The 23813-nt window shown below is 40.5% G+C and overlaps 1 protein-coding gene across 2 annotated transcripts in view; it reads left to right on the top strand.

Annotated features, from left to right (window-relative positions):
* GRIK2 (glutamate ionotropic receptor kainate type subunit 2) overlaps positions 1-23813 on the top strand; it is an 855383-nt gene that overhangs the window by 407377 nt on the left and 424193 nt on the right. The gene's annotated exons all lie outside the window — the stretch shown is intronic.

Below are 23813 nucleotides of genomic sequence, written 5' to 3'. Positions count from 1 at the left end.
ATATAGATATATTTAGACCCTGAGATGTATGGTCTGTCACTAGACCTAGAGTTTCCAACCAGGGCTCCCAAAGCTTCTGAAATTCATTAGGGCACACTCTTCACTGATATGTGAGTTTTTCATGCTGTGGGATGAGGTTAACAGATTGGCACCATTTATTGAAATTGAGTGGGGGAGATCCACTTGTGGACAATTCATTTGAAAAATAAAAGTTTAATGATAGTAGTTTGAGTATGTGGCAGGAATTGTTTCCCCAATATGCAGAATTTGAGTTCAGTGACTAGATCAGTGTGAAAAACACTATTAATAGCATTTGGGATTTTCCTGATAGTGAAATTAAGTTGATACATAGCATACAGCATGTATTATTGCATCTGTGAGGCATGATTCTGCAACCCCAGTCTAGTAGTGTGGTGTATGATATGTGCATTGCAGTATAAATAATTGTGTCAGTTAAAAGGATAGATTACAGATACAGTATATGCATACTCTTGTACCAAAGGATGCGATATCCAGCAAATCTGCATCTACCACACCACTATCTACCACATCACTATCCTATCTCCTTCTGCAAGGTAGAGTAATATGTTTTACTTATGGTTGCAGTAGAGCAAAAAAAACCCCAGAGATAAGGCCATAGTTTTAATGTGCTGAGTCAGTATAGGGATAACAGTGAGCCTCTAAACACCAGCAAGGCATAGCATGCTTGTAGGTATTGTTACAAATTGTGGCTGGGAAGCCCACAATCCTCAAATAGCAATTGCAATGGTCTAAATAGGCTACCTAATAAATCAACTCTATGATTCCAGAATTCCACTCTAGCTTTTATAGTTCTGAGTATGTGGGATTATCCCAAAGAGGAGAACATTTAGAGGAAACCTCATATTTCAGAATCGTTTTTGCTTTTTTACAGATTATACAATATGTAGAGAAGGTGCATCAAGGCTAGAAATCAATGTAGCCCTTAGAAATTAGCAAATTAGTATTTTGTTCAATCCACACAATCTAGCTATCCTCATCCAGCCAAATGTTTGAGTTGGGATACTAGGTAATAAAGTATGGAATCAAAAACTGCCAGGATTCCTGCATCCTTAGGGTATTGTAAATGTTTTAGATTAAACCTTGAGCAATGTATCCACCAAATAATATCACAAAATATAAAGTCTATGCACATTTATATTCTTTTTGGTAGCCAGCAGTTGTGATGGCCAGATAATTTTAATTAGGTTTACTCTAACTACAACTGAACGTGGACGTTTGCACCAGCTTTTACATTTTGACTTACAATTAAGCAGTATTAGTGTAAAGTTGAAGTTCAGGTGACACAAAAAATAGTAGAAACAGTAATATTTTATGATTAAGCAAATCAACAATGTTGATCTGTGCAGCACACGTGGCTTTGCCCCAATTAATTATAAAGCCAGAATAAAAGCTGAATTCCTATATTAATACCATTAGGGTCAAAATATAAGGAATGATAAGGAGTTGCTGAAAAGAAAACAGTGCATCATCTGTGTATAAAGCAATTTTTTCCTTGGTTCCTTTCTACAAACACTCACTATTTTAGGGTTATATCGGATAACTGTGGCCAACAGTTCAAGGGCCAGGGCAAAGAACAAGGGAGATAAAGAGCATCACTGTCACTTTCCTCTCAGAAATTGAATAGGTTCAGAAGAGGATGTATTCACTTTAATCCTTGCCCAATTTGAATACAGTAACTGAACCCAAGAGATAAATCTTGAGCCTAAGTTGTATGACTGCAGAACTCATCGGACACATGCTATCAAATGCCTTGGCATCATCTAACAAAAAAAAAGCACATCTAAATCTGTAGAGAGTTGTAAATTTATTACATCTGTCGAGTGGCTAGGACACTGCTAAAATTTTGTCAGTGGATAGCAGGGAAATAGGTCTGCATGACTCAGGTAGTGTGCTGTTTTCTCCATTGTTCTGGTAATACGTTCATATTAGTGGGGAGTGTGACCTTTGTTTTAGACTTCAGGACAAAGGCCAGCAATTCAAAGAGTAAGACTTCACCATATTTTTTTACATCTCCATAGGGAGACCATCACTACCAGGGGCTTTATTATTTGAGGATGTGGCTACTATCAGGTATAATTCCTGAATACTTATGGGATCATTCAACATTTTCCTGTCTGTCTCTGTAACCCAGTGTTTCTCAACTCCAGTCCTCATGGACCCCCAACAGGTCATGTTTTCAGGATTTCCCTCAGATGAAACAGCTGTGGTAATTACTAAGGCAGTGAAACTGATCAAATCACCTGTGCAAAATAATGGAAATCCTGAAAACATGACCTGTTGGGGGTCCATGAGGACTGGAGTTGAGAAACACTGCTGTAACCTGAGGTGGGGGAACTGTAACAAAAAACTGTCTATGGCACTGGGGTCATACATTGTTTCTATGTTATATAAATCATCATATTAATTCTGCATAACTCTGCATATTAACCACTTGCCTACCAGGCACTTATACCCCCTTATTTACCAGGCCAATTTTCAGCTTTCAGCGCTGCCGCATTTTGATTGACAATTGTGCGGTCATGCAACATTGTACCCATATGAAATTTTGATCATTTTTTTCTCACAAATAGAGCTTTCTTTTGGTGGTATTTAATCGCCACTGGACGCTTTACTTTTTGCGCTATAAATAAAAAAAGTGCAAAAAATTTGAAAAAAAAAAAAGTTTCTTTGTTTCTATTATAAAATTTTTCAAACAGGTAATTTTTCTCCTTCACTGATGTGCGTTGATGAGGCAGCACTGATGGGCACTGATGGGCACTGATAGGCAGCACTGATGGGCACTGATAGGCAGCACTAAAGGGTACTGATAGGCAGTACTAATGAGGTGGCACGGGTAGGCGGCACTGATAGACAGCACTAATGAGGTGTCACGGATAGGCGGCACTAATATGCAGCACTGATAGGCGGCACTGATAGGTGACACTGATGATGGGTACTGATAGATGGCACTGACTGGCATCACTGCTGGGCACTGACTGGCGGCACTGACTGGCACAACCGCTGGACACTGACTGGCAGCACTGCTGGGCTGCACTGGTGGGTGGCACTGGTGGGCAGCACTGGTGGGTGGGCACAGGTGGGTGGCACTGGTGGGCACAGGTGGGTGGGCACAGGTTGGTGGTACTGCTGGGCACAAGTAGGTGGCACTTCTGGGCACAGGTGTGTGACACTGCAGAGTGGCACAGGTGGGTGCACTGCTGGGCACAGGTGGGTGCACTGCTGGGCACAGGTGGGTGATCTGCTGGGCACAGGTGGGCGGAGCTAGTGGGCGCACTGCTGGGCACAGGTGGGCGGAACTTGCGGGTGCCACTGCTGGGCACCGATCATCAGGGCACTGATCATCAGTGCCCTGATGATCGGTGCCGATCCTCACTCTGACAACTGCCGGTTCTCGGCAGTACTTTCCTCACAATCTGACAGCGTGAGGAAAGTGCAGCCGAGAACCAGCACTTGCATTTCCCTCTGATCAGCGTGTCATTGGACACCGCTGATCAGGTGGTAAAAGGCCGCTGTGATTGGCCTTTTACCACATCACGTGATCAGCTGTGTCCGTAGGGTGCGCAGGAGAGCGCGTTCTGGGAGGACGTCATATGACGTCCACTCAGAACTGGCCGGCCGCAGTGCAGCCGTCATTCGGCTATCTGCGGTCGGCAACAAGTTAAACTTTTATAGAATAGATGGGGCATCTGTAAGCTTTCCATCTTTTGTTGTGACAATGACATCTACTTGTGTGGGTGACATCTATGATTTCGCTATGAGGGCTAGCATGTGGCTAGTGTTTTCTGCTTCATCGTAATAATATGAGATATAAAAAATCTTTTATTTTCTACCTTAGATATACAGAGTGCTTTTTACAATTGTTAGGCATTTGTTGGTTCATTATAGTAGTAAGGGTCAAGTCAAAGACAAATTGGCAGTACACTTTTTCTAACATTGTCATAATGTCTGTTTCCTATCTCTTTGTGTTATCTTTGTTACTGGTTATTTTCTGTATGCATCATCCTCTCAGAAAGGTCTTTATGGTGTACCAGACAATACCACTAGGGATAGTACATTTAGTCTTGCCCTTAAAGAAGAGCTGCAACCCAAATTAGTTCAGTTTCTGTTAACATGTAGATGTTGCTGTGATGGCTGTATCTCAAGTAAAAGAGGCAAATGATCTGACAGTTCCCATCGGGCATAGAACATTGTTTAATGCCATTGTAAGGCCAAATCATTACCCAGTGCCAAATCGATTCTAGATTGCAAGGGGGTGTATATAAGTTGCATGGGAAGGCTTGTTCAGTAAGAAGGGCCCTCTCCTCAAGAGGTTTGACAAATGTTGTCTCCCTTGATGTTACTAGAGTCACTCCAACTCTCTGCTTATCCAAAGCAGATTAATAAAGTCATCTGCAAGGCATTTGTGTTAAATGATTGGGAGATATATATGGTAGGTTTATGTATCAAGCAGACATTTCTCAATAAAATCTGTGAGTGATATACCCTCAGTTTTGTTTGGCATTTCAATGATGCAGATGTTTTTTATTCATAGACAAGTTTCCATGTCTTCATTGTGAAGCTCATGGTTAGAGAATTTGGCAGAATTGAGATGCACATCTTGTTTGAGAGGCAACATGTCATCTTCTACACTTTTTTACCCTTGTAGCACTCTCACAGATATTTATGTCATGTCTAATTAACTATAAATTCTCCTTAGTGTCCCTAAATTGGCCTGTAAGGGTGTTTAAAGAAGCCCCAAAGATATGAACTGCAGCTCTCTTAATTTCTGTTGACATACCTGACTGCATTAGAAGAGAATAAGGATCTGTAGCAAAGTCCAACCAGTCACTAAGGTCATTTACGTCATATAATTTGCTTTTGCTGTTCTATATTGAAAACAAGTATAGATGTTACAATTTTAAGGCTATTAGATAATTTTTTTATTGTGTTTTACATGGAATATAACACTGTTTTATTCTATTTGTCAAGCTTCTTGTCGCTACTGTGTTTTACCCTTCCTTTTTGTAAAAGAATGTTGATTGCCAGGCTGTGTTTGGTTTCAACTGTTACTGCATATAACAAGAAAGTTAGAATTAAAGCTGTGCTTTAGGCAACAGCTAAATATACCAATATAGCACATATTTTACCCACCAAAGGAGTTACACTACAGCCCAGCTTACCATAATAGAACACCTCATCTTTCTCAGCTGCAGTTTTACTTTTACTTACAGGTGTCTTTCACACACTGTGTCTAGATTTTGAAAGGAGAAGCATCATACTGATGAGCTCATATCTCTGTATCAGCTCTTTCCTCCTATCAGCATGTTTCTTGCACTGCTGTACACTTGATTGGCTCCTTGTGCTGCTTCTCCTATGCTGTGTAAAACTCTGTATAATATAGGAGGTTGATATCAAACATTTAATAATGTATTGATAATTACAGAGATGCAATATTTATACCTTATATACAGTATCTGTCTGAAAATTAGCTTAACATAACCCCCCCAATATTCATGCTTGTTCAGGGACAGTGATTTAGGAGGTAGTGAAGACATTTCATTAGCATAATAACTAGGGAACTAGTATTTTCAGGAGAGGTTTATCAAAACAGAGTGTGTATTTCCTTACCTTATGTTTCTTGCAATAAATAAGGAATTATTACATTCAAGTAGGAACTAATTATGTAAGAAGAGATCTTTGCCATAAACTATACATTTAATGTCATTTGGTGATGTTCAAATTCTGAACACAATTTATGTATGTAATTTATACATTTAAAGCTCAATTTCTGGTAAGCGACTAAATGCACAGAAATACATAAGGAAGCAATCTTAACCCATCAAGGGATTGGTATTTCTGACCAACCAGAATTCCTTGGGCATACCCGACAGAACAGCCAGCTTGGCAACCTAAATTTTCAATGCTGATGTTAAGCAACACAGTTTAGTCACCTCTTTGTCCTGAGCCTATGATTTGACAACATAAGGATGAGCTGATTTTTCTGCCATGATCTTCTGTCAATATGTTTATTTGCTGCACCAGTGAAAACAACACACCCAACTGGTTCTTAAAATTGCCCCTCCTTCTCTTAGTCTAAATACTGATGCAAAGGAGATTTCAAGAGGCTGGGATCAGACTGGACAAATAATGGTTTATATACTATCTGCATCTAAAATACATCATTTGCTATGATGAAATACATAATTATGCATTTGTGTTTTTTTTCTGCCTGGAGTTAAGCTTTAATTTTAATTTTAAAATCCTGGCCAAAGTTCTATATATTTAACTTTTGTAGAAATAAACTATATAATATGCATTTTAGCAAGAAACAAGTAGCTTTTAAACAAGGGCTTTTACGTGGTGCCACAATAACTTGAAATATGAATGATCCATTAAACATTTTACTTTAAGGTTTATAAATTATTTAGACAATTCAACTTCCATCTGTTTTTTTATACAAAATGTTACCATCACCGCAAAATGCTTTTTCTATCTGAAACACAACTTATTATAATTTTAAAATATCTACAATGCAGTTTATGAAATCTTCAGGCACTTCAACATTCCTCTGTTATTCTGATCTAAAATGTAATCATCACCTCAAAATACTTTTCTGTCTGAACACATCCTGTTATAATTTTAGAAAATCTACAATGTTGTATATAAAAAAAGTTACTTTCATGCTGTCCTACTTCCTATCACTTCCAACCACGTGTGAGAAAATTTGAATATTTGCTTCATTATTTCAGCACTTCTTAGATGTGTAGGTCCAAACTAGTTCACTTCCTATGCTTCAATGTTCCGTTCCATATAAGTCGTGCTGTCAATTTACATAATATAATAGAGATGTTGTGCAGTCACATAGTATGTGTCAAGTCCTGGCATATTAGTTGTTTCCTATATACAAGAAAACTAGATAGAATGGTTAAATAATTAGAACTTATCATTTCAACAATTTGTTGTTTCAAAACATCTTGCTATTAACATTGGACTATAAGTTTTGTTTTATTAAACTTGTACCAACCTCTTTCTGAAAATGCTTTCTTTGAGACAATGACCTGGAACAAGCAAAGCAGCAAGCAAAGTCATAGTGAAGTCATGCTGAAGTCATAATATCTTGGTTACCATGCCCTGCTTGTTCATCAGTGATTCAGAAGGGGAATGATGTAATCTGACAAGCATGGCAGCCAGACAACTTTCTTTTTTCTTGCATCCTGGTCAGTAATGGCGTAAATTTAGATACACATTAAAGGTTACTTTATTCTATGTGAACAAATAAGACAAGAAATGGACTTAAAACCTTCCATCCATGTTATATAGTAATGTCTTCCCAGAACTTTCACTGCTAGGATGACATTAAAGTGGTTGTAAACCCTCACATACAGGTGAAACTCTTCCGCCTTCCACGGCCAGTGCATGCTCCGAAACGCGTCGCAGTGCACCCTGGGATCTGACGTCATCACGGCCACGCCGCCGCTACGTTCCAGCGTGCATTCCATCCGGCTCTGAGGGAGGACGTGCATGCAGGCCGGCCTCACCGCTGTTCCCCTCCAGCCACCACGCTGTTCCAGCCGAGAGCTGACCTCCCCACATCGCAGTAAGATGACGGCTCTTCACCCGGGTTACCACCCCACCGTTAACTATTGTTAACCACGGTTTTTAAGCTTATGATTACTTCACACATGTGAGTGTTTCTACATTTAGACTTGAAGTAAAAGACTTATTGCACTTAGAGGCGCTTCTCTCCTTTTTCTCATCTACAGAAGTTGCTACAGCTTATTTGGAAGCCTTGCCCTCAGTGCCACACGGAATCCTACGCTCTTCATACAGTAGCCACTAATACCACGATCACCCCATACTACCATTTTCCAGGACTTTGCAGTGTTTGCGCTGTTACAACCCTTCCTCATTTTTTCTGTATCTTCTCCTCTCTACATGTGTTCAAAGTCCAGAATGTATACAGCTTGTCTGAGCTGTCAGGAAAAAAAGGGTGTTGAGAGCTGAAATGACACACTATGTAGCTCAGTGAGGAGAACTCTGAGAGCTAATTGGAGAGCACAGACACACCCCATTCACACAGCATACAAGGACAGAGCTGAGGCTGTCAATCGGCTGCAGCTCCCTCCCCTATCACCTTTTTTTCTCTTGGTGTCAGGAAAACTTGTCAGAAGTGATTCATGCAACTAGTAGAGGAATGAGGCAGCATACAGAAATGACACTTACTGCTCTTAATTGAGACAAGTACACACTATAGAGGGATATGCATTGTTCATATTTCATGTCTGAGGTTTGCAACCACTTTAACTAACAACTTTGTTATTAGATATCACAGTGCTCTTCTGAGAACAGCACTGAATCCCTAAGACAGGGTTGTGATCTCTGTGGTTCTTGTTTGCATAATCACAATGATTAGTGAAGCTTTGGTACAGAGCAGGGATGTCCTTGATGTTTGAGTCGAACATAAGTTCGATTCCAACATTGGGTGTTTGTGTGTTCTGCGAACATATGAACGGTTTCTGCATTTGGCAGGCTGATCACCTACCACACTGCACAATGCACTGCACTCTGACAGTGCATTGTGATTGGCCAAAGCAATGCACCTGACCACAAGTCAGGTGCAATGCTTTAGCCAATCACAGCACAATTAGGCAGAGCTATTGGTGACATCACTGCTTGCGCCGCGTAGTTTCTTGCATCTGACTGGCAAATGTCAGATAGCAGCTAGTGCTTGGCGGGTATGGACGGGTCTGTGGGCATTGTTTTTTTTTTTTCATTTTGGCGAGTCGGCGTCATCATGACAACGCTGAACACCATGACTGACAATGGGTCACAGTGATGTAACCATTATTTGGCTTTTTTTTTTCAAATAAAAGACTTGTCAAAGACTGTCTACTATAATTTTTTACACTACACTTTTTTTTGTGAATGAGTAGTGATACCATGTACCCTGTACTCATTCAAATGGGAAGGGGGCTGGGATCTGTGAGCCCCCTTGTCAAAGGGGGCTTCCAGATTCCGATAAGTCACCCCCCGCAGACCCCCACAACCACAGCCCAGGGTTGTGGGGAAGAGACCCTCGTCCAGTGCTTTAGGGGGAGAAGCCCCCCATGTTGAAGGCATGTAGCCTGGTATAGTTCAGGAGGGGGGTAACTCACTCATCCCCCTCTTTCCTGAACTATCAGGCTGCATGCTTGCATAAGGGTCTGGTATGGATTTGGGGGGGGGGGATGACATTTTTTTTTATATTTTGGAATGGGGGTTCCCCTCAAAATCCATACCAGACTCGAAGATGGACCTATGCATAAAAAAACAGTGTTTGTTTGGATCCTTATCCTATGATCATCATGATTAATAAATAACTTTTAAATAAATTAATTTTTTGCATCACCATCAACTAAAGTATTATGAAGAACTAAGAAGTATCAGTATTACAATATATTACTCATCAAATACATAAATGTCAAATTTTTGTAAGTTTAATTTTTATAGCAAGTGCAAAATAAAAATTCCCCCAAAAATACTAAAAAAATGTAATAATTGTGGGCCCTAAAAACACTGGAGCAGTAGGTAAATTACATGTTTTGGTTGCCCCATAATCAGGAATAATTGCTGTTCGAGTATAGGAGTGCTCTTACTCAGTTGTATATTGTGAGTAGAAATAAGCTGACTGTACTTGAGTGTGGTTTAGAGGAGGTTTGACAAGCTGTACTGAAGTTCTGACCGTTGATCCAAACCACTTTGGAGTCAAAGGATGTTGAATATTTTTTCCATTTCAAGTCAAATAGACAAGATCAAACAAATAGCATGGGTGTCTGTGCACTGCCCAAGGGGATATGTACCAATGGAAAAAAAAAACATTTTCAGGAGAGAAGAAATTTTAATAATGCATAATGTGAAACACTAACTATGCTTAATTCCTTTAAATGGCATGCTTGGGGGATGCCCTAAACTTGTCAGGCAAGTGGCACACCTGTACAATGTATACCATATACTACAATAAAAGTAAAATTTACAAAGAAAAAATACCATTTAAATTGCCTGAAAATTCCAGCTTGGTTTTCTTAGTACAGTTTTCTCCCCTCCCCCCAGTACAGATATCTCCCCTTTATAAAGATATTTCTTTCACTCCTGTGATCCACAGGAGAAGTACACCCGAAAGAGCTTTGGCTGTTCTTCTCCTTTAATCATATACTGTCCATGAAATGTGCAGTGTCAGAATGCATACACGATGTATACAGTTTTGCATACTCTTCTTGAACAGGATAATCCTGGCAGTTAAAAATTGGACATAATGGTTTTGAATTGTTTGTCAGGGAATCCTCATTTAATTTCTTCTCAGGAAAAATAGAAAAACAACTAATTAAAATTTTACTAAGAAAAAGAATAATACAAGTATATCATCCTCTGATTTTAGATAAAATAATTTTAGGTAGACACTTCAGACAAAACATCATCTTCTTGGAGAAGTACATTTTAGTTTGTGGAAATAAAATCTTATTGCTTCATTGATTAGACACTCTCAGACCCTGAAGCCAATTTCCTTTTTTTAAAAAAGGGAAGAATTGTTTCACTGAGTGTTCTCACATAAGGGAAAACAAAATGCAAATTTGCTTGTAATTTAATAGGCAAAATAATTTGGTTTCACACTTTTAGCTCATAGTATATCAAAAAAGGTTAAATGTTTGCTTTGGTGAACAGAAATATAATTCATAATACAAAGCTGTTTTACACTTTGATGTATTTCTCTGAATACATTTAGCCTTACTGCAATTCAAAGTCACATGGTGAATAATGCCACTAACCACAGCTGTGTTTGTGCTCTCTGTCACCCTTGGTCAATGGTCCTTTGCTGCTCACTTTTCCAAGCTAGTTATGCATATGGATATGGTCCAGCAGATCCACAGAAACAGGTGTCCTTTTATGACACAGAGAATAGCTGCGATTCAACAGATCTCAGCTATTCTCTGGTCATTCACAGTTTATAACACTTAGGAGATCCTGTCAGCCCTTCTCTGGAGATCTGTGTTCTCCGTCCAGATTCTCCAGCCCAGAGCTGGAGAATCAGAGGGACCGAAAACTAAGCAGAGATAATTTACCTCTGTTTAGTAAACTGGTCTTTTACTATAATCTGGAGAGATTATAGTAAAATGAGCCGTTTTTCAGAGTATGTAGACCGTTATCCAGCGTTTGGAAGCCGTTCTCCCTTCGTTCGGAGAACTGCTTCATAAACTGCATTCACAGGAGAACTTTGTTCTCCGAGAATGCCGGAGAACTGAGCAGCGATCTATTACCTCTGGTTCACAAACGTACACCTAAATCAAGCAACACATCTCCTCTGCTGAGCCACTAATTAAACTCTGTCAGTTTCTTAAAGCGGAATTCCACTCAAAAGTGTAATTTCTGCTAGTTTGGCTCCTCCCCCCTCCACTGCCATATTTGGCACCTTTTGGGGGGGAGGGGGAAAGCGGATACCTTCTTTTGGCAGGTACCCGCTCCCACTTCCGGCTCAGTTCACCGCGGCAAAGTGAGCCAGAAGATCAGCCCCCCTCTTTCCTCCCCCAGTCTTCTGGGAACCTTCATAGGTTCCAAAAGACTGCTGGACCAATCACAATGCACAGCAGGACACGCACATGTGCAGTGGGCACCCGACTGTGAAGCCTCAGTTGTGATGCCGGCCCCCGGGAAGGGGAGAATGGACGGTGTGGTGAGCGCATCACTGGACCCTGGGACAGGTGAGTGTGTGGTTATTAAAAGTCAGCAGCTACAGTTTTTGTAGCTGCTGACTTTTAATAAACACAAAACTGACTGGAACTCCGCTTTAATAACAAGATCCCCCCTTATGGGTCCCCCAAAACAAACAGACAATGTATGTGCCTTTTAGTGTACTGTCAGCAGTCAACCTTTTCACCCAGCAGCAGGATATCACAACAGAGAGAGAGTAAGAGATAAAAAACCTTGTGTATCAGTCAGCTCAGTAGCTATGATGAAGAGGCTACAGCTCTTGAAATTCATAAGCTCTGTTTCCTTTTAATGGGTGTCCTTTGGGAACGTGTACTAGATTGTGTGTTTGTGCCTGAAGTTTTCCATCCTTTGTGAATATATGGAAGCTTGTTTTTGATTAAAAATAATACTTGTGGTAATGCACAAGGCTGGTGCACCCTCTCTTTTCTTGGTGTATATCAGTCAGCTCACTAAAAAAACCTGTGTACAAATGAGACTAACTCATAAGTTCATGCTACCAAGTAAGATGCGGAACCCGGCATGGAGGCTTTTCCTACCCAAAGATCTACAAAGTCTCCAGGCTCCAACTCTGAAAACAAAATTTATCAAGATCTGAGAAACAGAAAGTTTGTTTTCAAACCCTGAAGCCCATATGGAGGTGAGAAACCTAAGTGACAAATATACTGTACACCATCCACAATTCTTGCCAGTCAGTGTCTGCCAACATATTTATTCTTAAGTAAAACAAAAAAATATCCTCTATTGGAAGAGCAACATTGTTAAGCCCCAGTTCACACCCGTTTCGCACAACGCATCACAACTCCATTCATGTGAACCCATGCGGGCTTCAATGTTAAGTTAATGACAATCCAAAAACAGTTTGCAAAACACAGTGTGATTAGCTGAATTGGATCGTATGGGTGTGAATGCCCATGCAATCCCTTTCCAGTGTGGCAAAGTGCATGCACTTTTTTCGTGCAGGTACGGTGCAATTTGAGTCATACAAAATTAATGGGCTCAAATTGCACTGCAAAGAATTGCTAATGGTGTAAAAGCTAATGGTGTAACTATAGTCATGGCAGCCTATGTTGCTGCTATGAGGCCTGGTCCACAACTAGGACCTGGTTGAAGTCACAAAATGTTTTATAAAGCTAAAAACTCACCTTTTCTTTATTCATTGCCACACTTATCTGCTGCCTGCTTTGAAAAGCACTGACTATTTTTGTGCATTAATCACGCCCCCAAAGCAGTAAAATTCAACATTATGATGTGACTATCATCAGATATATTGAGAAACTACCCACCATAATTATTAGGAGTACTATATAGGCCACTGTCAACAATGAGGAAGAAGCCTCAAATTATGAGTAATATGGCAAAAGGGGTTATGTGCCTCACTGCCTGAACTCCTACATGGCCCTAGGGCTCTCCTGCAGGTCCTGGAAGCTTGGGGAATGTGCAAATTGTTCAGAATGGCTATTAGAGGAGGATCTTTGAAAGCATATTCACTGATCTTCCTCTTCGAGGTAAACCTGGAAGTACAGTTACAGTTTTTGCTTTATCTGATAGGGTGTAGGGTAGGGAAGCCATAAGAAGTGTAAAACTCCCCAGATGTCTGATAAAAGAGAAGTTTTCACCTCCCCAAAGCTACCACATAGAGGGCTTGTCAACCTCTCTGTGATTGCCATAAGGTTTAGTGAAAGAAAATGGACTTTTGACCATCATGGGACACAGATCAGCTTTAATAATCCTTACTATCAGGGTTATGCACTATCTGCAGGTAAATGGACACTGAAAAAAAAGACAGAAATTCCCCTCACAGATGTAACTCCTACCCTGCAAGCAGGTCTTCAGTTTTGTAGAAATCCATAAATCACTCACAGTCGGGAGGGATCTCTGTTTGCCATGATGTACTGCAAGAAATGGATTTTACAGGTAAGACAAAAATCCAGTTATCATACATCATGGGACACAGAGCAGCTTTATTTATCCTTATTGCCAGGGATGTCCCAAAGCACTTAACATGAGAAGAGGGTAATATGGCACCAGGGGGGCATGAGGCTCAAAACTAAAGATAGAAGAAAGAACCTATGCAGCAGTCTGCAAAAGACTGAAACCAAAAATAACACCCTCTGTGGTCATAACATCCACCTGGTTACACCTTGTAAACATGTGAACTGAAGGTCAGGTAGTAGTCTTGCAGACTAGAAGATAAAAACAGAGGGTGACCAGCCTTGTGTATTATCTTTGTGACAGCTTTATTAAAAGGATAAAAACAGGTGTATTTTCACAAATATGAATTATCAAGCACATCAGTGTCCACAGTGTCTTGGAAAACCAGGTCAACAAATGAGTCCCAACCACAAGAAGACACTCTGAATGGCTGACTCGTTTCAAGGGGGGATCCCCTCTTTCTCAGAGTGGCTTTACAGACCTGAGCCACTGTAGCTTGATAACAGATAGCCCATGAAACAACTACACTCTTGATAGAATGAGCTGTCACCAAAACTGATGGAACCCTTCCTTTCATACCATACAGTCATGTGACCTTGTGACCTTTTTTTGGTACAAAAAGAGAATCTGATTGCCTAAATCTTGATAGGACTAACCACATCCAAAGTGTGGGGGGCCTTTCCCCCAGCAACTGAGACCTAGAACAAAAAAGTAGGTAAAACAATATTCTGGTTAAAATGAAAGACCAAAACCACTTTGGGCAAAAAAGATGGCTTGATGAAGTACAAAAAAAAGCTTCTTTCAAGAAAGGGCTGCAAGTTCCAAAACTCTATGAGCAAAACCCAACAAAACCTTACATGTAAAAAGAACTAAGGTAAAGTCCTGAATAGGTTCAAATGCGTGTTTTTATAGAACAGAAGGAACCAAATTGAGATACTATCAGAGTAGAGGAGAAATACGTATGACATCTTGTGCTACAAGGGATGAGAATCAGTTGGCCTATTAAAGATAGTTGCCAATGCCAAAATATGACCCTTGCATTGTACTTAAGGCCAGATGCATATCAACTCCTGTTTGCAGAAAAGCAAGAATACAACTCACCACATATTGGCAAGGATGAAAAACTCTAGCCTCACACCAGGTGACAAGATTTCTAGGTCCTTTGGTAAATCATCCTTGAAGTAGCCTTCCTGGCTCTCAAAAGGTTGGGAAAAACTGACTCAGAGACCCCCTGTCTCTCAGGGCTCTGGCTTCAATAGCCATGCTGGTAAAGTCAGCAACCATAAAGAAGGGTGGAGGAATAAACCTTGTGACAGGAGGTCAGGCCAATCCGAAAGCAACCAAGTACCGTCTACAGTTCACTCATTCACAATGTTGGAAAAATATGATTTCTTCAGCCGTGTCGGAGCAATCAGAAGCACAGGTGTTCCCTCTATTTGGATCCTTCGAAGTAGATGCAGAAGAAGCTGTAGTGGAGGGAAGGCATACAACAGTGAGAACTGATCCAAAGGTGTCACAGAGCATTCACCATGAACACTTGAGGATCCTGGTCCTGGAGAAAAACCTGTCCAGTTTCACATTGAGTCTGGATGCCATAATGTCTACATATGGCATGCCCCATGTCTCCATGAACACCTCTGAGTTAAAAGCCCACTTCCTCAGAGACAAATTGTGGCAGCTGAGGAAGTCAATTTTTCTGCTCCTAGAATTTACACTTGGACAGATCAGGGACATGAAGCTTTACCCAGGACAGGGTTAAATCCACTTCCTCTCTAGCCACCAAACATCTGGTGCCTCACCGATGATTTGCTGTATGTATGGCATTGTCATAGCATTGTATGACTGAACCCTTACCAGGAGACCCTGTAGCTGCATCACCCAATGTAGGATCTCCAGGTGAATCACTAGTAATTCCAGAAAATGGATAGGTAATGACTTATCCTTTCAGTGCAGGGTTCTTGATCTCAACTGGATATCTGGAACTCTCTCCCAGCCAACTAAAAGACTACCCTGGCTTAAGTAACTTGAAAACACCCACCAGTCAAGAAACGGTAGAGTGCTGGGACTTAAAGACATTGGAAAATCCAACTGCATCCTCCTGACCCATGCTGTTAGAACATTCTGTTGCAGCGACCTGTAATGAAACTGAGGGTTGCCTCAAATGAGACACCTATTTTCCCCAAGACCCTTATGCAGAGGAAAATGGAGGGATTTCCCATTGCCCTAGGAGAAGCTACCTGATTTTTCAAAGCAAAGCACTTCCCTGAAGGTAGATACACTCTTGCCTAGGTTGTATCCCGGGGCAGGCCTAGATATTCCAACCACTGGGCTGGGATCAAAGCTGATTCCTGGAGATTGAGAACTCAGCCAAATCTCTCCAAAGTGCATACTTAGACAGCTTTATTGTGCTCCAGAAGCAAACCGGAGTGCTCATTCAGAAGTTAATTGTCTAAGTTCCCTAGCACTGGCACCTCTTGGTTCCTAGAAGACCCACAATCAGGTATAGGACCTTTGAGAACACACCGAGGCAAGGCCAAAAACTGAAAATGGTGGTCTTCCACCACAAAATGTAGAAAATTCTAGTGAGGAGGAAAGCTTGGGACGTGAAAGTAGGCCACCACCTTATGTATCGATTCCATCCAGAACATCTGCACTTGGAGAAACCTGTTGAGATGTTTTGGACAAACATCATCATTTGGCTTTAGGACCATAAAGAAATTTAAACAGAACCATTGGAACCTTTCATCCACTGATAGATCACTCCCTGAGAAAGAAGATGATCAAGAGCTTGCAAACGAGCTAACCTGCAGATTCAAAGAAGTCTTTGAAAGCATAAAGCACAGAGGTGAACATTTTGAAATTCTAGCTTGTAACAATAATGTAGAAGATCCATTCCTACACCATTTCTCCCTGCCAAAAGTCCTCAAAAACCTACACATGTGCATGGACACTAAAGGTTTATTCCCATTTTTTTGTGATTGTTTTGCAGATAGGACTGTATTTTTCTAGGCATCTACTAGGGGGTGTAAAAAGACTCTTTAAAATATAGTCTGAGTATGTGGGTAACCTGCTTTCTCACTAAGCCAATAGGGGGATTGCACTTTTGCATTATTTGTATAGATCCACCCTCTATACTCTCTCTATATACAGTATATTTGTTGTCAAACTTGTATCTTGAGCCTCTTATGTCATCACGTATGACTAAATGAGTTAGGCTAGGAAGGAGGGGGGGCATGGCAAGGATGTGAAGTGGGAGAGATACACGACTTCTAAGCTCCACTCCTGTTCCTATCCTGCTAACATCCTGAAGAGCACCGTATCACTAGTTCAACCCCTCTGTCTGGTGGAGTGAGTTCCTGACAGTGCTGCCACAGTGACAGTGCTGACAGCCAGAAAGCCATGCACCACCCTCACCCTGGTGAGTGCTTCTCACTCATCTCCTGCAGTGGCCATCTTGAGCATGAGACCTTCTTTCAATGTCAGTGACAACATAAATGTCAACAACCGAGCTTGAGGTTAGCAGTCCATCTAGTGTTGATATCCTGGTGGCTATTACATCATGTAAAGAGGCCCTGACAGCAAAAATAGACTTTATGTTAACTGATATCACCCTTATTCGCCATAAATTTGGTAAATTCAGATCATGTTTATCTGAGGCAGAGGAGTGAGTCTCCCAAGTAGAGGACACTGTCAGATCTGATTCCACTGAGCTACATGCTTTACAGAGGCAAGTGAAAGCCAGACAAGAGAAAGCATTTGACACTGAAAATCACCTCCACTGCAAACATTTAAGAATCTTGTTTGTTCCAGAGCAAACGGAGGGCACTAGGCTCTACTGTAACCTCCCCTGACATTTAATTACAGTGGGTAAATAAATTTAAATAATTAGGAGGTTATCACATCTCATCATAGTGCTGACTACATTACCCTCAATCTGTTGCATGTATTGCAGGATGTTGAGGCTAAACTGAAGGCATGGAGAAATCCTGCCTAAATTCACCTACCTGTTCTTCAACTCACCACAATGGATTCTTCATGAAGTCATTCTTTACCCAGCATAATAAAATTATGTCCTCTTTTAATTGGGGGAGGGAGATGTCACACCCTGAGATCCAAAATGGCCACGTGCTACCCACCCTATATGAAGGACTGGCTATACCAGACTGCCACAAATATTTTCTTTCCACACAATATGGTGACAGACAATTGGTGGTTATGCCCAGATACATCCAACCCCTCTACTGTACTAGAAGCCACCATCTTACAATTACTGAAATCATTACAATTCCTACTATACCAAGGCTCCAAAGCCCCATACCCCCTAACCCCTTCCATGGTTACCACCTAAGGGCCTGGAATATGGGTCTTACTAGTGAACATTCCCAGAGAAGCTCTTTTCCCTCTTACCCTGTTGTCGAACAATCCCTCTCTGGCTCATTTTTAGGTTCTTCCTGTCTCCTATGGCTGAGACAAATTTAAGATCAAGACCATCTCGCATATAGTAGAGAATCACACTCTGATGCCTTTCCTGCTTACAAAATATAATATACTGGCTCATAATCACTACAGGTACCTGCAAATCTCTCATGCCTTTGGTAGCCAATTTGCTTTCCAACAATTGGATCTGCTTTGTACCAAGCTTTAATTGTTGCTTAGGACTAACAATCTGGAAAATCCAACATCAACTCTGTTTAACCTTCTGCTCATAGTAACCCTCCCAGATCTGTCTTCCATCAGAAACATTGTTAGGGGATCTTGATGATGAAGATTGGATAGACATTTGGGACTTGCCCTTCAAGCATCTAGTCTCCACCAGAGACAGACATGTTCAATTTAATATTCTCCACATAGCCTATTTTACACTCTACAAGCTGCAACACAATGCTCTGTCTGGCCTGTTGGAGATGTGCTCATACGATGGGAGATTTCCTGCAAATCTTTTGGACCTGCCCCACCATCTCACAATACTAGGGAGAAAATGGTACCATGATCAATGCAGTTGCAGGCACTTCATTTGCTCCCTGTCCTATAATTTGTTTGTTGGGCCTAGTTGATGATTGGTCCCTACAATGGTATTGAGGACACTTCTCAGGTTTCTATTATTCTATGATACAAAGGCAATTGCCCTGTGTTGGAAAAAATCCTCTCCTCCTTCAGCCCAGTACTGGCAACAACTGGTAAACACTAGCCTACCTCTCTACAAGGATACCTATGCTAATAGGGTCTGCTTCAAATTATTCAGTAGGCTCTGGATGAGATGTATGGAAAGTGCCTCTAATGCCTTAATGCCTGATTCGGTATACTTGTTTAGTCAAATTAATATGTATTGAACCCCCATTGCTCTGATTCTATTGTCTTACCCTGGGAAGCTGACCTATTGAACAGCAATTACAGTCCCCCTGCAAGTTAAATTATAAAAATGAAACTTATGTGGCTTACGTACAAGGTTAGAGAGTAAATGATAAGAAAAGGACATTTAAAAATATAAAAAATGAGGAACACTATCATCATTTAAAATTTATAAAGAATATAACAAATCATGCGAAAAGGAAATCAAGGGCTCGAAAATTCAAAAGGGATAACAGGTTGCAAAAGAAAGTGGGGAAATCTCCAAAAAGTCTTAAAATATATTAATAGTGAAAGGTCAAGTGTGAGCATGTAGGCCTTTTACAAGATTATTTAGAGTTGATGACTAGGGACAAAGAGAAGGCAAATGTATGAAATACCTTCTTCAGCTCTGTGTATACATATTAAAACGGGGGAGCTCAAGCCCAATATGGGAATAGTATTGATATGGCCCAGATGAACCACAGTGGCTCAAAATGTACATGGTCCAAAAACATAAACATAAATAAAGCACCTGAACCATATGTCTTACACCTACATGTTCTCAAGAGTTATGCTTTATCTCAAAGTTATTGTTAATAACTATTAGAGAATCTTCAATGATTGCCAATTTACCACTAGAGTGGCATAAGGCCAATGTGAGGCCTATATGAGGAAATGATCAATTAATAAATTTAGACAAAGGAGTGACTATGGATGTGTATATAACACTTTGATTTTGCAAAAATGTTTGACACAGTTCTCCACAAATTGCTAATGTGCAAGTTAAAGTCTACAGGCTTAGAAAATTCAGTTTATAAATGGATAGAAACCTGTCTAAAAAACCATATTCAGAGAGCAGTAATTAAACACTGAATCGTCTAAGGTTATTAGTGGTGTACCCCAAGGTTCAATGTTCAAACCCTTACTTCTTAACATATTAATAAATGATATAAAGTTTGGGGTTAAAAGTATCATTTCAGTGTTAGGAGATGACAACGAGCTATTTAAAGGAATAATGTTATTACAGGATGTGTCCAACTTGCAAGCAGGCCTCAATGTGTTTAACTGGGAAATGTTGTGGCAGCTGAGATTTAAATGTTGATAAATTAAAAATTATGCACTTAGGGGCTAAAAACATGCATATATCATACATTCTAGAAGTAGAACAACTGGGGGAGTCAGTGGTAGAGAAGGACCAGGATGCTCTGATAGATCATAGACTTAGTAATAGCATGCAGTGTCAAGCTTATTTTTCAAAGCCCAGCAAAATACTTTCATGTATAAAAGGGAGGTATAGACTCCAGAGAGAGAGAGAGAGAGAGAGAGAGAGAGAGAGATTGTTTGCCCCTGTACAAATTATTAGTAAGACCTGATCTCTAGTACACAGTTCAGAATTGGGCACCAGTTCATAAAATTGATTTCTCCATCTGGAGGAGAAGAGACTTAACCTCCACATGCGGAATGGCTTCTTCACAGTAAGACCTGTGAAAATGTAGAATGTAAAATAGTGCTGCAATAGTGCACTGTGACCAAGAAGGAACCTTAAAACCATACTACCACACTAGTTTCCAATGTACAACAGACAGGTTTATGGCAACCATTGAAAATTTGAAAGATGTGTGTATTTTCCATGTCTTCCTGGACATTGCAAGAACATTGCATGGGGAGTCTATGCAGTGGCATAGACTCCCCATGGCTCCCCTCAATTGCTCGGTCATGGAACACTGTACACAAATTAAATGCTTATTTTGCATTATATTGTTTTTGATAGACAAGCTCATCCATTTTATAAATGTTTTCACTCAAGATTCACACAACACAACTTTCACTCAGCATTCATGATTTTTTAATTAGATTAAACTGAAAAATGTAAGAAAGCTGTGTATGAGCCTGCAGTCAGCATCCAGGGCCAATCATTCACAGTTAATTGCTGCTGAGAATTGCATGCAGGTTGCAACCTCCTTTCTGTAGCCAATCTCTTATGGTTGAATCCCTCAGACCGTAAATACTATCATTAACCCAGTGACTAAACATTTCCTCTCTCTATGGGACAAACTTAAAACATGATTTGGCCTCCTTTCCTCCTGCATCCTTTTGTTGTCTTTCTCTAGAAGGGTTTCCCCCGCCTCCTTCCTGGCATGGAAGACAGCAAATTTGATCCAGGCTATACAAACTAACCACTACCACCACATTTAAGTCATTCTCCTCTCTGCAGGAATCAAAATCACCCTATTTGAGTGCATCTGTAAACATGACCCACATAGCCTAAAGCTTATCTCTCTTCTTTACAACCTTTTTAGGCCTGGAGTTTTGGAGCAAGAATTGGAGCACTACAAAATCCTTGACCTAAATAATCAGAGCTTTGGGGACTAAAAATTTCTGACCCAGTGATACTTGGTGTCTGCCAGAATCTCCAAAATCCTCCACGCATTTCCACCAGCTTGCTTCCATGGATGTGGAGCTACGGACATATTTTTTTCTGTATATGGTGGCAATTCCACATTGGTTCAGCAATTCTGGGCGGAGATATTTCATATTATTTTGAAGTTGTTCTCACCTAATATTCCTCCTGATTCACAGGTAGCCCTTCTCAAGACCCAAATTAACCGAAAAACAACTTAAGTTACTATTGCAAGTAACCACTGCAGCCAATTAGTGGTGAAGGCCTGGAAGTCCCCCTCTATTAACATTGTGACTAAAAATAGGGTCACACAAGCCATGATCCATGCCAAAATTGAGGCCATGTATTTGGAAAACGTTAGTAAATATGAAACACTTTGGCATCCTTGGGTAGCCTGTTATTTACTTCATAAGTTTGACCAGTCCTTGTTACTCCCTTTACACCCACCTACTGTATACTGACACCTATGTAAACTCCAATGTAACCAAAGGCAGACCCTCCCTCTCTTGAAACCCCTTCCTACTACCTCATTCTCCAATCCCCACCCCTCTCATTTTTGTTCTCATATTATTTAGGCAGAGCAACCCCACAGTCTTTTCTCTTTCCCTAACTATCCTTTTCCCAAACTACAATAATATGTACCTATTCCTAATACAAAATTGGCACTGTTTTGCTCCCACCTTTTGTATCGTGGAAATCTATGTATCCATCTACTTCTGCCTCCAACTTTTTCTTACCACCTACTGTGCTTTATAATACCAGGATATTTCTTTATTGAACTCTATGTTTTCAGTGCCTCTGTTTTGAATATAATGGTTCAATAAACTATCTGAACAAAAAAATTGTTTGCAAGCAGATACAGTTATCTGTGGGAGCTATCAGCTTCCCACTGCTTTCAGTGGGGCTTCTGCCTGCACTTAATCACCATAACCCCCGCTCGGTCTTCCACATCTGTTAACAGCCCCATATGCAAGTGTTAATGGGGTCTAATGGTCAGCTGTATGTTAAAGTAGCCTGGCTAGTTGAAAATCAGTTTTACCATGCACAGCTCATTCATGGCTATGATTATTGAATAAGCACTTGCAGATTAAATGCCACTGACCTTTGTCTGCATATTATTTGTGACTTTTCACAATACATAAATGTGATTCAGCCAAATCTGAGGGTGTGGCTATTGTTCATAAAACTGTCATGAATAATACTGCCTGTCAGAAAAAAATCCTGAGCATCCCCCAGAACTGTACAGTGTCACTAGGGTGGCATTGCACTGCTCTGATGACAGTATGTAAAAAAAAAGTAAATTAAAAAAAATGAAAAACTGTCACTATAGCAAGTGCAATTGTACTGCTGTGGCGTTGCTTGTGTACAACGGTTGACTTCTATGATATCCCTCAGTCAGTATGACCAGCCATTATATCTGATTACTGCCTCAGCAGTACAATATCAGCAGACCAGTGCTGACTGTCTGTGTCCCTAATCACTGTTGCACCAGTCTGTGCTCCTAATCACTGCTGCTCACATACAGTGTTCCTAATCACTGCCACACCAGTCACGGTGTCACTGATCACTGCAACACCAATCATATTGTCACTATTCTCCACCACACCAGTCACAATGTCCCTGATCACTGCCATGCCAGTCCCATTGTCTCTGATCACTGCTGCATCAGTCCCAGTGTCCAGGAACACTGCCATGCTAGTCATAGTGTCACCATAGGGACCTTTCCACATATATGATGCTCTCTGAAGATCTGATTGCTCTACAGAGAGTCTTTGAAAGGCAGTGAGGAGGCATTGTGTCATCTGCTCAGCACTTGTTTTAACCCCTTGAACCCCACACAAGCACCTCCATTCAATTCTCACTAAATAGGTGCATGTCACTTTAAGGTGCTATTCATACTAATGTAGATACAACAAAAATGTATTATTAATAAAATTTGTGCACAAATAAGAAAAATTTAAAATGAAAACCATGAAAAACCAATAAAAAGTCCATATATGTGAATCAGAGTGGTGAACCAGAGTGTAAAAAGTTCCAAAGTTGACAATATCAAACTGTGAACCAGTTCAAATGATTAATGCTCTCCAAGTGAATGACCCAGTGCATACACACTCCTTACCAGATGGAGAGATCTCAATAGACAGAGATCAATTGTGCTTTGCTGTGATACAGCCACAATATCCCCAATGGCAATTCAGGTTTGATATGACTCCAGAAAGATGGAAAGACTGCAACATATATAGAGATGAAATACACTTCATGGTGACCCTGCCACAATATCTCCTACAGCTACTCAGGTTTGCTATGGCTCCATTTATATGGCATATGAGGTAAAGACGAAAAAAAGACAAACTCATAGTGCAGAAAATCTTAAATTCATAACATTTTA

Source organism: Staurois parvus, unplaced genomic scaffold, assembly GCF_062004578.1.
Source record: "Staurois parvus isolate SC_StPar_1 unplaced genomic scaffold, SC_StPar_1.0 ptg000048l, whole genome shotgun sequence".
Classification (NCBI taxonomy): Eukaryota; Metazoa; Chordata; class Amphibia; order Anura; family Ranidae; genus Staurois; species Staurois parvus.
This window is presented reverse-complemented; position numbering and strand designations above follow the sequence as displayed.